This window comes from Muscardinus avellanarius (genome assembly GCF_963383645.1).
Source record: "Muscardinus avellanarius genome assembly, chromosome: 7".
NCBI lineage: Eukaryota > Metazoa > Chordata > Mammalia > Rodentia > Gliridae > Muscardinus > Muscardinus avellanarius.
In genome coordinates, this window is record NC_137793.1 from 30,593,351 (window position 1) to 30,605,827 (window position 12,477).

At 32.9% G+C, this 12,477-nt stretch overlaps 1 protein-coding gene across 1 annotated transcript in view; it reads left to right on the plus strand.

Annotated features, from left to right (window-relative positions):
• SPINK5 (serine peptidase inhibitor Kazal type 5) overlaps positions 1-12,477 on the plus strand; it is a gene marked incomplete at its 5' end in the record, with an annotated part of 79,206 nt that overhangs the window by 13,136 nt on the left and 53,593 nt on the right. The gene's annotated exons all lie outside the window — the stretch shown is intronic.

Below are 12,477 nucleotides of genomic sequence, written 5' to 3' on the forward strand. Positions count from 1 at the left end.
GAATTTAATCCATAATATTTCTATCTTTGAGATACATCCCCAGCCCTACTTTGTTTTGAGACAGGGTCTCACTAAGTTGCAAAGGAGGTCTTCCCTAAGTTGCTGAGGCTGACTATGAACCTGCAATAATCCTGTCTCAGCCTCCTAAGTACAGGGATGACAGGCATGAACTACCATGCATGGCTTACCTATATTTTCTAATACCTGGAGAGTTCTCTGGGTTCCAGTAAAGTTATTTTGTTTATATATACTTTAAAAATCAAGATTCAGGCTAATTGTTTGAGAAAAGTGTTCAATGATAAAAAAAATTAAGGAGTAAAAGAAAAGAAATAATCAAAATTGTGTTATTTGTAAAAAAAAAAAAAAGGATGGAACATTATGTTATGTGGGATTAGCCAGTCACAAAAAATGAAGGGTTGTGTTTTCTCTCATTATGTAGAAACTTGAGATAATCAGGAAACAAGAGGGACTTAAGATAACAGAGGATAAACAACAGTGGAGTCAGGGAGATGGTCTAGAGGAGGATGGGAGGGGAGAAAACACTTCCACTGATGTTATGTCTATAAGCGAGAATACCAATGCCAATCTTAGTATCTTGTGTGGGCAGGGGAGAATGTGGGGAGGAAGCCAGGGAGAAGCTCACCAACTGCTGTGTGCATGTGTTTCTCTACCACTCTGAACTACACTGTGATGTGAGACTACACTGTACCAACAAAAGCATAAGGGAAAGATATTAAATGTGAAAAACATAAGCAGTATATATTTAGACTACCACACAACCATTTGTGTGACATACGTTCAATCTATGCATTGTTTATTTATATAAAATATAAAAATAAATTTAAAAATAAAGGAGGCTCATATTGGTGGAAGTTCCTGGCCTACGTGATCTGACAATCATGCCAACACTGAGGGTATCACCAACGGTTCTGACAACTACTCACTCACCCGTACCTCCAGGTCTTCTATGTGGCTTCTTCTCTAGTTGTTGTTGTTTTTTCTCTTTCCTTTCTCTTCCTCCTCTCCTAGCCCTGACACATAATTAAAATGAGCAGTCAGGGCGGGCACACCCTGTTCACTGATAACATCCAAGGTCTAACCAAGCTACCATCTTCCTTGGCAGCATTACTCAGGAATGTCTGAGAACCTTAGCCTCCAAGTAAACATAGTAGACTGCATTCCTGTCCTGGGTTCAATGAATCTCACTTTTAAAGCAATGACAAAGTCTCTGGGACAGAATTCCTTATCTGTCACAAAAGAGAGTTGTCTTATGGAGGCCAGAAAGGTTTGGTGGCAATTTTTAAGTCTGCCTTTCTTTGCCATATTCAGAAAGAGGGAGACTCTGAAAAATTTATTATCTTTCTATTCTCTCCTTTATTAAACAATTCAGTAGTGATCACAAATATAAAACACAGCTGGGCATGGTGGCTTGTAATCCTAGTACTTGAGAGACTGTGACAAGAGGATTGCAGGTTCTAGGACAGTCTCAGCAGTAGTGAGACTCTCATCAAATTAGTGAGACTGTTTCCAAATAAACATAAAATAGAGCTGGGGGTATAGTTCTGAGGTAGAATGCTTCTGGGTTTAATCCCCAGTGAGACACACACACACACACACACACACACACACACACACACACACTCTCTCACACACACAGAATAAATGACACACAAAAACACATTTAATTTTAACAAACCTATTTTTTTTCTTTTAAAGCTACTTTAAAAATATTATGAGTAATATGTTTATATCTATAGAAACAGATTTATTTAATTTTAATCAAGTAGAAGTTTAAACAAATTATAGAATGATATGTTTTGTGCCTGAGTTATGATTTTTGTCCTTAGATAAAATTATTATGCCTATATGATTTATTGCTTAGGAAACTACTTACTATAAATTAAGGCAGTTAATATTTGACGGTTTGCCTTGCAAGTGATTTCTGTCTAGATTTTGAATGGATACACACAGCTGAACTATGCTTTTATTAGTGATGATTTTCTTTTCACTATAAAAGAGAACAGTCTACCTATTTTCTCTGCTTCAATTCCTCTATCAAAAATCAACCCTCATTCTAAGAATGAGGTGCTACTTATTCCAGAAAGTTCCTCTTTCCAAATCTCTCTCCCTTTCTTTCATCATTGGCTTCTTCTTCATTAGCATGCAATCCTTTCATTTCCAGATTCTGATGTTCACCCCATCAACACATTGTGCTGGGTCTTCCTTCGGAGCATATCCCAAATAAGACTCTTCCTATGTCATTTCTATCTCTACTACCTCAGTCCAGTCATCCACAGTTTATGATCTGATGTCTTTGGTCCACATGGAAACCTTTGCTTTTTAATTCATGGATTTGTTTACTTAATGTTTCCCATAATTTAACTTGCTAACTTTACAGGATATTAAGTTTACTTGAGGATATTCGTGTATCTTTGTGTTTTCCGTTCTTTCCATATTGGCTCATCACTTCAGTAACTAGTAAGGAAAGTCCTATTTCTTAGTTCATGCAATTGAAAACTGACTAACCCATGCCTAATTTCCATATATATTAAAAATAAAAAATTACTGAGACATAAAAAAATCCAACTTGAATTTGGATACTAAACATGAGTAGAGTTACAAGGAATTAATAAACTGATTGAGGGAAAATTGACTTTTGTCTATTTTTAATTAATTTGTTAATTAACATATTTTTGCACTGCTGAGAATTAAATCCAGGGGAATTCTACCTCCAGGCAATACCACCAGAACTATTTTTTTTATTCTTTATTTTTAAACAGAGTCTCACTGCATTTCAGAGGGCCTCACTAAGTAGCTGAAACTAAAATTGACTTTTAAATTGTTAATTTTCAGAATTCATGAAGGTAGAATAGCTTGTCATTATTTCACATATTTTTTGGAATTTTATAAACTTTATAAAATATTCTCCATGAAGATTTTTATAATTGTTTTTAATTTGTAGAAAATTTACTATTGCATTGCTATTTTGAATATTATTCTGATTTTCATGATATTTCTATATGGTCATTATCTGTATAGACAAATTCTATTGATTAATGCAGGTTGATCTTATATCAGACCATGCTATGATAGTATCTGTTAATTCTGGTATCTTATTTGTTAGTTTTTTCTTGGTAATTAATAACTTTGGAAGCACAAAACAAGTGTTTTGTAATTTCCTTTTGATTTTAGTACTCCTCTACTTCTCTTTCTTTCCTTATATCATTGGCAAGGATCTAGGATAGAAAAGTTAAACAATAGTGATGATAGTGAACAACAATCTTCCCTCTTTCTCCCTATATTAAAGAGATATCTCTAAAGTTTCTCCAGTAAATCAAGTTTGGTGATGCATGCCTGTGATCTCAATACCTGGAAGGATTGCAGGTTCAAGTCCAGCCTTTGCAACTTACTGAGGCCCTCAGCAACTTACTGAGACTGTTTTAAAAAATTAATTTTTATTAATTGTAGTATTTATTATTTTAATTATAGCATTTATAAAGTGTTTAATATAAATTCAGCAAGTTTCAGGAAGATTTTCTATTCTTAATTTCCTGACAATGAGTTGGTCATTATAAAATGCCTTCTCTACATCTATTAAAATAACCTGATATTTCTTTTTAGGATATTAATGTAACAAATTTTTGGATAGACTTCCTAATGTTAAACTATAACTTTTTTCTTAAGGCAAATCATACTTAATAATATTATAAATGTATGTTATTAATATATATTATGTAATGATATTATATATATACATATAATTTATACTGGGCATGAACAACTGAACACAGGGACATTTTAACTCCAAGCTATAACACCGCCTTTTTTATTTTGAAACAGAGTATTCTTAAGTTACTAAGCATCTTGCTAAATTGCTGATGTTAGTCTTTAAACTATGATCCCCCTGTCTCAGCTTTCCAAGTACTGAGATTACAGGTGTGCACGATCATGCCTGATAATTATACTATATTTTTAATATTCTGTTGGATTTAGATAATAATATTTTTCTTAGAGATTTTGACATTATGTTTATCAGTAAAAGAAATCTATAACTTATATTTTTCTAGCTTTTATGTGGTTTGGAAATGCATATGAAATTTCCTTGATGAGTAGCACTTTAAGTAATAGTTGATGAGGAAGCTCACAAAAATCTCTCCTCCAAATTCAATCACAAAGCCACACAAAATTCATCAAAACAACCATCCTGGCACTCTGAAAACTGACTGACAGCCTCTGACCATTTGAAAAGCATGTGCTTAAACTTTGAATAAGAAGAATGGGAGACTGGGATGTGGTTGCTTGGATGTAGCTCTTTCTCGCCCCTGTCCTGGTTGGCTTAGAGATTTATGTTAGCCAGGCTATGAGCCGACACTACTGAAGGGGGTTACCTAACTTAGAATAGGAAACTAGCATCCCCAGAGTTAATTCTGGTAGAAGTGTGGATCTTCATCAAGAGCAAGAAGGATGGGCCGAGGTTGGAGTCATAGTTGGGGCAAATGTCAGAGACTAAAAATGTCCAAGCAATTCATGGTCAGCTCTAAGGCTGTGTCCATGCACCAAGAAGACACACAATCTCAAGATGGAAAACAAATGTTGTAGTAGATGTAAAAATGGCCTGAACTTTACCTGTTCTCACACATACACAAATGTCCATCTGCAGAGGAAATCTTATCAGCTTTAGGTATCTTAGCACAAAGTATATCAAATTATTGGCTAGCTACTAAGCTGCAAAGACATAGAAGAAAAAACCTAGAAATCAGACTTAAAAAAATAACAACATGAGTTTGGCATGGTAGAGCATGTCTGTAGTTCCAGTACTTGGGAGGCTGAAACAAGAGGATTGCAGGTTCAAAGACAGACTCAGCAATACAATGAGGCTTTCAGCAACCTAGTGGGACCATATTTCTAAACAAAAAATAAAAAATAAAAAGGGCAGGGGGTGTATATTGGAGGTAGAATGTTCCTGGGCACAATCCTCAGTACCAGACACACACACACACACACACACACACACACACACACACACGCACGCACGCACGCGCACGCGCACGCGCGCGCACACACACACACACACAGCATTTTTTTTTTTTAGCAGACATACATCAGAAGCTACAAATTATGGGAAAGCAGAGGGCATACTGGTGCATCCCTGTAATCCTGGTATTTGGGAGGCCGAGACAGGAGGTTCCCAGGTTCAAAGTTGGCCTCAGCAATTTGGCAAGATGCCCTTTCATCACTTCTTTCTGAGGGTGTAGCTCAGAGATAGAATGCCCCTGGGTTTAATCCCCAGGACCAAACACACAAATAAACAAACATAGCAAGATTGCAAAGACCTAGAACAGCCAAAGAAGAAAAGATGCAGCAAAAGTAAACTTTAGACTGTAAATCACAATCTTGAGTTCCTCCGTTAACTAATATGTCCAGTTTCAATGAAAATTATGAATGCAAAGGAACAACAACGTTTTACCCATGCTCAGGGAAGAACACCAGCAGAAACTGTATCTGAATGTCTGCAGATGTTAGATGCAGTAGACAAAGTTTTGTAGCATTTACTTAAAATGTGTTCCAAGTACTAAAAATGAAAAAACATGTTTGAAGATTTAAAGGGAAGTATCAAGAAATAGACAAATTGAGAATTTCAATTAAAATAAATCATTTTTAAAAATAAAAATTCTGTACAAGAAAGGTATAATATAAAATAAAACCTTAGTAAAGAAACTAAAACACAAAGCTTTGGTTGCATAAGAGAGAATTAGCAAATGAGGGAAAATTAATAAGTACTAGAACGTAAGAACAGAGAAAAAGTTTAAGAAAAATTAACAAAATTATGAAAGTGTTGGGACAACAGTCGGCATGCTGACAGATGTGAAATAGTTGTAACAGAAACAAAAATGAGAGAAAAAGGGAGAGAACTCTTCTTTGGAAGAATAGTGCCTGACTTATCCTAAATTTAATAAAAAAAAAAAACCTCAATCTGAACATTCAAGACACTTGACAAGAGTTAGATACAATAAATTCAGAGATCTACACAAGGCCCATTGATAAAAATGTTGAAATGTAAAAGATAAAATTTGGGTTGTGAAAACAGACAAACAACACATCCTGTATAGGGAAGAAGTGGCTATATTAACATCAGACATGATAGACTATTATTAAAAGCAAAGAGGATCACTTAAGAATTTTAAAAATGTCAATACATCAGGAGATATAACACTTATAAGTGTGTATGCACCTAGCAATAGAGACTCATAATTTATAAAACAAAATATGCTACAACTCAAAGAAGAAATGGATGATGGTACAAATTACAGATTTTAATACTTCATTCTCAAAATTTGGTAGAATAACTGGATGAAATATGGTCAAAGATACAGAACACTTGAACAACAGTATCAACTAAATCAACCTAAGCTGAAATGTAGAAGGTACTCCAATGACTGACAATGTACATGCTTTTAAAGGGCAGAGGAGTATTTGTCAAGATATATTACATAGTAAGACACAAACATTTTTCAATAAGTTTAAAGGATTAAAAGCTTACAAAGTATGTGATTTGACTGCAGCAGAATTGAATTTAAAATCAGCAGAAAAAATAAATTACAAAAATCTTTAAATATTTGAAAATTATGCAATATGCTTATAATTGATTAATAATTAATTAGTTATTTAATTAATTTGTGATGTTGGGGATTGAACCCAGGAACATTCTACCTCCAAGCTATACCCTCGACTCTATTTTATATTTTATTTGGAAACATGGTCTTACTAAGTTGATGTGAGTCTCACTGTGTTGTTGAGGCTGGTTTTGAACCTGTGATCCTCCTGTCTCAGCCTCTCAAGTACTAGGGTTACGGACATGTACCACCACACCCAGTGCAATATACCATTAAATAACTAATAGTCCAAAGAAGCAAGAATGAGTAAAGTTAGAAAATAATTTGAACTGAATGAAAATAAAAACACAACTATTCAAGACATGGAGTTTTGGTAAATATCGTTAAATATTTCCATCAGAAAAGAAGAAAAACTCAAATCAATAATTTAAAATTTTCCTTTAAGAAACTAAGAAAAAGGAGAGCAAACTAAGTTCATAGTAAGCAGAAGATAGGATATATAAAATTAAAAAAGCAGACATTTATTAAACAAAAGTTAATTAAAAAATAAGATCAAGGTTGGTTCTTTGAAAAAGTAAAGGTGAAAAATTCTTTACCTAAATTGACCAAGAAGAAAAAGAGAGAAGACAAAAATTACCAAAATAATTAAATAATAGCCATCAATATATGCTAAATCATAAGCTGCCATTTTAGAGAGTAGGAAGAATCTATGTTTATGGTTCTCAGATAGTTTATGGTTTTCAGATAGTTATAAAGATTAAAATGGAGTATTATGAACAATACTATGACAACAAATTAGACAACTTGTATAAGATGGGAATGTAGCTAGAAAGAAATTATTAAAAATAAACCAATGAAGTCAGGCATTATGTCACACACCTGTAATCACAGTTGTTGAGAGGTTGAGATAGGAGATTGCAAGTTTAAGACCAGCCTCAGCAACCTAGCAACACCTTGTTTCAAAACAAAAATAATAGGAACTGGGTTTGTAGCTCATAGGTAGACTGATTCTGGGCTTAATCTCCAGTACGAAAAGCAAATAAACAAAAACTATCCAAAAGCTGGGCATGGTGGAGCACACCTGTAATCCAAGTACCTATGAGGCTGAGACAGGAGAATCCCAGATTCCAGGCCAGCCTTAGCAACTTAGCAAGGGCCTCACTAACTTTGTGACACTCTGTTTCAAAATAAAAAATAAAGTTGGTCTAAGAGTGTAGCTCAGAGGTAGATGTCTTTGGATTCAATCCCCAATACAAAGAAAACAAAATAAAACAAAACAAAAAAACTGACCAAAAAGAAATAGAAAATCAGAATAGACCTATGTAAAGGAAGAACTTGAATTAGTGATGAATCAAAGAGAAGCCCAGCCCAGATGACTTCACTGGTAATTTCCATCAAGTACTGACAGAAGCAGTAATACCAGTGCTTTACAGAAAAGTGAAGGAAAGTACAGGAAATTAGGGAGGAGACAGTTCCCATATCATTTAGCAAAGACAGCAGTATGCAGATACAAAATTCAGATGAAGATAGCATGAGAAAAGGAAACTCTTCAAAAATATCTCTCATAAATGCAGTTGGAAAATCTTTAACAGAATTTTAGCAAAACTGAATCTCCAATATTATTATAAAATAACAACCAATTAGGAATTATTTCCAAATGCAAGTTTGGTTTAACAACAGAAAATTTGTATTGATAGAATAAAGGGGAAAACCATATGATCATGCCAGTAAATGTTGAAAAATGATCTAGAAAAATCCAACACTCATTCAAGATAAAAATTCACATAGTAAACTTTCTGCTGTAGTAAACATTCTCAATCTGATAAAGAATATCTATGAAAAATGCATCATTATCAGCATGCTTAGTTATCAGAGTGGATATTTTTGCCCTTAAGACTGAGAAGGGCAGAAAGAGTGACTTATTCTTAAGGATTTTTCAATAAACTGGAGGCTCAAACCAATATAAGTCAAAATTACTTAATTACATACATAGTAAATGAAGAGGAAGCCACCATCTCTAATTAAAGAAAAGTTATATTGCATACAGAAAGTCCTTAAGGATCCACAAAAAGAAAAAGTTACTAAAACTAACAGATTAAGTTTACTAAGGTTTCAGTGTACAAAATAATTAATACAAAGTCGGTTGCATTTTTATATAGTAGCAATGAATAATCCAAATCCTACATTAATTATTTCACTCACAATAATTAATAATTCCACCACAACGGTGTAAAATATGTAGGAATAAATTAACAAAATAAGTTCAAATCTTATACTACAAAAAAAATTCTGAGATAAATTTAAATACAGTCGTACTACATAATGATGTTCAAGTCAGTGGTGAGCTGCATAAATCACAGAGATCCTCTGTGAAGAAAGTTAGAATTTAACAATTACATATTTCTAATTCCATTCATATGATTGTTCAAAAATAAAAATTTATAGTTCTGTGGTTACCTAAGGAAAGGCTGGGAGCTAGGTTTATCTACAAATGGCACACAGGAATCTCTTTGGGAAGGAACATATTATTTTTGTTTTGGTACTTGGTATTGACTTCGGGGGCATTCTACCTCTGAGTCACATGCCTCAATATTTTTTATTCTTTATTTTGAAACAGAGTCTTACTAAGTTGTGGAGGGCCTTACTATATATAGCCAAGGCTGGCTATGAACATGCGATCTTCCTGTCTCAGCCTCCCCCAAACTGGAATTACAAGTGTGTACCACCACGCCTGACTGTGAGAAAAATATTATAAAACTGGTTTCTTGTGATGGTTGTATGACTCTATAAATGTGCTTAGAATCATTAAATTGAACACTTAGAATGTGTGACTTTCATGGTTTCTACTTTATACCTAGATAAAATTGCTTAAAATTTTATTTTTCAGTTTACATACTACTTTGACTTTTGGAATAACTTATAAATTGTTTTTATTTGACTATAAATTTTTCTAAAACTTTAGAAAAATACATTTTAAAGCTATTCAAATTTGGTCATTTTAGGGAGAAAATATCTTAAACCAGTATGTCAATTGTATTTTAATATTTATTGATCAAATTAGCTTAGTTCTTGCTTAGTGCACCAAGATGAATATGCTCTCTCTATATATAGAGAGTATGCATATATATATATTTGTAGTAGTAAATCAATTTTGATTTTCAAATACATTAGCTTGTAAACATACTATACTTGCATTGTTTTTGTCTTAATTTAATAATTATTTTTATCATTTCATTTTTTTCCATTTTATTTCCTCTCTCTTTCTCTCTTTCTATCTCTCTCTCTTCAGGGATACTCTACTACTAAGCTATATTCTTAGACCTTTATTTTTTCATTTGAGACAGGATCTTGTTATGTTACCCAGGCTGGCCTCAAATTCGAAATACTGCTTCAGCCTCTTAAGTAGCTGAGATTACAGGCATGGTGTATACCCGATTTCTAATAGTTCTACATGAAACTTATTCTCTTAGGTTTTTCATAAATTTTCTGTATTGATTTTTATTCCTATGGCTTTCATTCTTGGTTCTTTATGCTTACTGTTTCTCATTTTACAGTGGATGGAGGGATACCTAGTTCTTTGATTTTTAAAACTTTTCACATAGATGTGTTTAAAGATATTATCACCAGTCTAGGGGTTTGTACTTGAAATGTTTCCATTTATCAGTTTTTTGGCCAAGAATCTTTTTTTTCTTTGTAGTACTGGGGATAGAACTCAGGAGCATTCTATCTCTGGGCTATACCCCTAGACCTAATTTATTTTTTATTTGGAAACAGGATCTCACTAAGTTTCTGAGAGCCTTACTTAGTTGCTTGAGGTTGACTTGGGACCTGCAATCCTCCTGTTTGAGCCTGTTTGAGTGTACTATCACACCTGGGCAGCCAAACACTTTTTAATCCTCTGTCCTTCAGAGTTACTGAGTAATACAATATTTGACTTTTACATATGGAACACTTTTCATTTTTTATAGTATCTTTAAATTTTAATGAAATTTTGTTAGAAAATTTGATCATATACTATTGGTCATTTGGGATTTCTTAAAACTCACATTGTTGCTATATTCTTTTCTAAATGCTTTCTATAAACTAGAAAAATTATTATTTCTCTTTCTTAGGTATAATTTTCAGTAAAATTTTAACAGAAACAAATTATGTTTTTATTTAATATGTCAGCATCCAAGAAGTGTATCTGAAGGTCTCTAACTCTACTTCTGGATTTACCTGATGCTATTACTTACAATTAGTTATTGTTTGACATACATCAAGCCTGTGTTAGGTGAATATATAGTCATGATTGTTATACTTTTTTGTTTTCTTCTTCTTTTTACTTTATACAGTGTCCTTCTTTGCCACTTATGATACATTTTAGACCATAATCTTTTTTATTTATTTATATTTTGTTGGTACTGGGGTTCCTGGAAGCCCTTCTACCTCCGGGCTACACTCCCAGACCTATTTTTATACTTTTTTATTTTTGGAAAGAGGGTCTCTTAAGCCAGCGCAGCTGGCTTCGAACCTGCGCGATCCTCCTGTCTCCGCCTCCCAAGCGTGGGGATTACAAGCGTGTGCCACCACGCCCGACTAGACCATAATTTCTTTTAAGTGTTAATATTGCTACATTTGCTCTCCAATTAAATTTCTCCCTTATATTTTTCTTACTGCTTTCATGTATGAAAACTTTTTCATTTTCATTTTCCCTTATGATCAATACTTGGTTTGATTCTCTTTTTAAAAAAATCCATTCATTAACTTCCGACTCCTTTATTTAGTTAGTTATTTTCATGGTGCTTAGGATGTACCCAGGGCCTTGTGCATGCTATGTAAAACGTCTACTACTGAACTGCACATTAAGTCCCTAGTTGTCATTTAATTTGTCATTTAATTTGTGAGCATTTCCCACTAGCAATGTTATTTTCTGTTGTATTAAGACTTGTTTATTCTAATTTCAGCTGCTGATCTAGTTTTTAAAAATATTTTAAAAGTCATTTTTTTATTTCCAATTTTTCCTTGGTGATTATTTAAATGTAATATACTTATTATTTTTACTAAAACTATTATGAACCAAAATGTATACTTGTATTATTTATTTATTATTATTGTTAATTTATCTGGATATTGTTAGTATTTGTGTGTTCAACCCTAATATATGTTAGCTCTCTCAGTTTATTTTCTGAAAACACTATATATATATATATATATATATATATATATATATATATACACACACACACATACACATACATATGTATATACACACATATATGCCTCCACCATAACTAGATTTTAGTGTTTAGCTGCTATGGCTATTATTATTTTTGTTAATAGTTTTTATTAATTTATGAATTCCTCTATTTTGTTCAGATATTGCTGTCTACATTTGTTTCTTTCCTGGGGACTTTCTATTCCCTGTTTTTTGTTTGTATGTTTGTTGTTGGGGTTTTTTTTGTTGTTGTTTTTCTTTTCTATTTCAAATTAGTTTTCTACTCTTACTGCCTTCTGGAAAGTTTATTGACCTGACTCCCTGGTTCACAAATTTGCTATCTATGTGTACCTACTCATTTTTTATTATTTCTTTTGCTTTGTTTATTAATATTTGCTTTCTAACTGCAAATTTTCTACTTTGTTCTTCACTCTTAACTTCTGTTTTCTTTTTTCATATTGCAGATATATCTTTTGTTTCCCTAACCCATAGTTATCCTTTTGATAAATTGTTTTTCTACTCATTCCAACAGTCCTGCTTGACCTGATACATGTTATTTAGTATATCAGATTTCTTTTATGTTGTTTTAGTCCTAAGATATATAGCTATTTTTACTGTAAGATTCTAGAATGACTTCAGATATTTTCTCCTGATAAGTGAGTTAAA